At 29.6% G+C, this 2,500-nt stretch overlaps 1 protein-coding gene across 16 annotated transcripts in view; it reads right to left on the bottom strand.

Moving 5' to 3' along the window:
• Positions 1-2,500, bottom strand: part of LOC124431664 (fasciclin-1) — a 361,473-nt gene that overhangs the window by 109,677 nt on the left and 249,296 nt on the right. The gene's annotated exons all lie outside the window — the stretch shown is intronic.

A 2,500-nucleotide genomic window follows, 5' to 3' on the forward strand; every position in this document is an offset into this window, starting at 1 on the left:
TTATTTCTTTTTTTTTTAATAATAAATATATATATATATATATTTTTTATTTATTTGTATTTATTATTTGTATTAAAACAAATATATATACTTATTTTTTTTTTTAATAATAAAAAAAAATATATATATTCTATATATATTTATATATTTAATAATGAATAAATATATCTAAATATATATATATATATGTATATATACATAAATGAAAAGAAAAAATATAAATAAATAAATAAATAAATAAATAAATAAATAAATAAATAAATAAATAAATAAATAAATAAATAAATAAATAAATAAATAAATATACTTAGCTTTAGATAAATTTGATTTCGTATGAATTAATCGAACGAGTGATTATTATTTTGATTTAATAACGACGTGATTATGTAGGAGTTTTAAATAGAGTACGAGAAGACGATGAGGTTCATCGTATGACGCGTTCAGAGTTTTAAAGATAACAAGGTTTTGTTGTCCTACGCCTCAGTTTTAATTCTTGTTTTTTTTTGTTTTTTCTTTTTTTTTTATTTTTGTTTTTTTTTTTTTTTAAACGAGGACAACGAATGTTTCAGCGACATTAGCTGGCTACGATCGATTAAAATTCGTTGTATCTTTTAACCTGAAATAATAAATCCGTTTTCACGTTCTTACAAATTGTGCGATCTTTTTCGAGATCATATTTCGTTCGAGTGTCTGACGGACGAACGAAGATTATTATTTTCTTTTTTTTTTCTTTCTTGTTTTTTTTTTTTTTTTTTTCTGCCAAGCGCGAGCACATAAACACGTGCAACAATGAGAACCTGATACGCACGTGGAAATATTTTTTTTTCCTTTCCTTTTCTTTTTTTTTATACATACATATATATATATATATATATATATATATATATATATATTGTATATATATATTAAATCAGAGACATTTTCAAAGGGAACAAACGCGTGTTTTGTAAGGTCAACGACACACACACACACATACACATACGCACTCATGCATGCATGCATGCACGCATACAGAGATTTCTTTTTCATTTTTCTTATTTTTTATTTTTTACTTTTTATTAAATTTGAGACATTTTCAAGCGAAAAAGCACGTACACGTGTATAACGCGTTCGCGCTCACACGTACACACACAATATATATATATATATATAAAATAAATTTAGGATCTTAATTGTCAATCTTAATATTCTCAATATGAATTTTAATAAAATTTAACGATGTACGATTAATTATCAAGGTTTATCTATAACAGATAGGAGAGGGTTGTTAGTTAGTTCTCATAGGTGGTAACATACGAAAGTTATTAACAGCAGACGATAAACACGTCGGAAAAGAATAACTATCGACCTACACCCGTTAGAAGTTCACGTTACGTGACTTTTATAATCTCCACTTTTACCTTTTTTTTGTGTATGTGTATGTGTATGTCCTATGTATATACGTTTCACTAACACAATGGCGTATGAAACTGGATAGTAGTACCGGAATAGATATACGTTACATACAACGTTACAACACAACAATGGCTACGACCGTGTTATCAATCACTCGTACGTGCTATTCCTCTATTCTACCGTAATATTCTATCCATCGTAAATGATAGGCATATAAGACCGGTAATAGCGTTTACAAATGTGTCCACCCCCCCACTCCACCCTACCCCCACCCAACCCTCCTCTGACGTCGGGCCAAACGTGTGTATATATATATATATATATGCATCTGGCATCTGTGTGCACATATATGCATGTGTACTACATGTGCCAAGTATGCACATGTGCCCCTTCCTATCCTAACAGCCCCCCACCCCCACCTCCCACGCCCATCATGTACGTGGATGATACTTTGGCAATTTCTTTTTTTTTTTTTTTGTTTTTTTTTCTTTATTTTTTTGTCCCCACTTTCTTTTGATTTTATCTTTTTCCTTGTTTCTTTTTTTGTTCACCTCCTCTGATTTTTTCTTTCCCCACCATCTCGGCCGTCCCCCTCCCCTCTCCCTTACAACCCTCGGTGTGTCATCGTAGAGATAATATCTCATTTGGCGCGAGAGTGTGTAACGAGTATTGAAAAAAAAGAACAAAAAAAAAAAGAACAAAAAAAAAAAAAATGATAATATACGATAAAGAAAAAGAGAGAAAGAGAAAGAAGAAACACAGACGATCGTTTACGTTTTCTTTCTTTAATCTCGCGCGACATTAAAATCTCTTCTTTTCTTTCTTCCTCTCATTTCTTTCTTTTTTTCGTTTTCGTTTCCTTCCTCTTTTTTTTGTTTTTTTCTTTTTTTTTCTTTCTTTCTTTCTTTCAAAACATCAATCGATCGTCGTAGTTGTTTTTTTTTTCTTTTTTTTTTTATCATCGATCAATCGTCGTCGTCCTTCCTTTTTCTATCTTTTTTTTCCTTTTTTTTTTTTTTTTTTTTTTCTCATCGATCGATCGTCGTCGTTGTCTTATCCTTTTTTTTCCCTTTTTTTTCTACTTTTCTTTTCCTTTCGTCGATCG

This window comes from Vespa crabro, chromosome 22 (assembly GCF_910589235.1).
Source record: "Vespa crabro chromosome 22, iyVesCrab1.2, whole genome shotgun sequence".
NCBI lineage: Eukaryota > Metazoa > Arthropoda > Insecta > Hymenoptera > Vespidae > Vespa > Vespa crabro.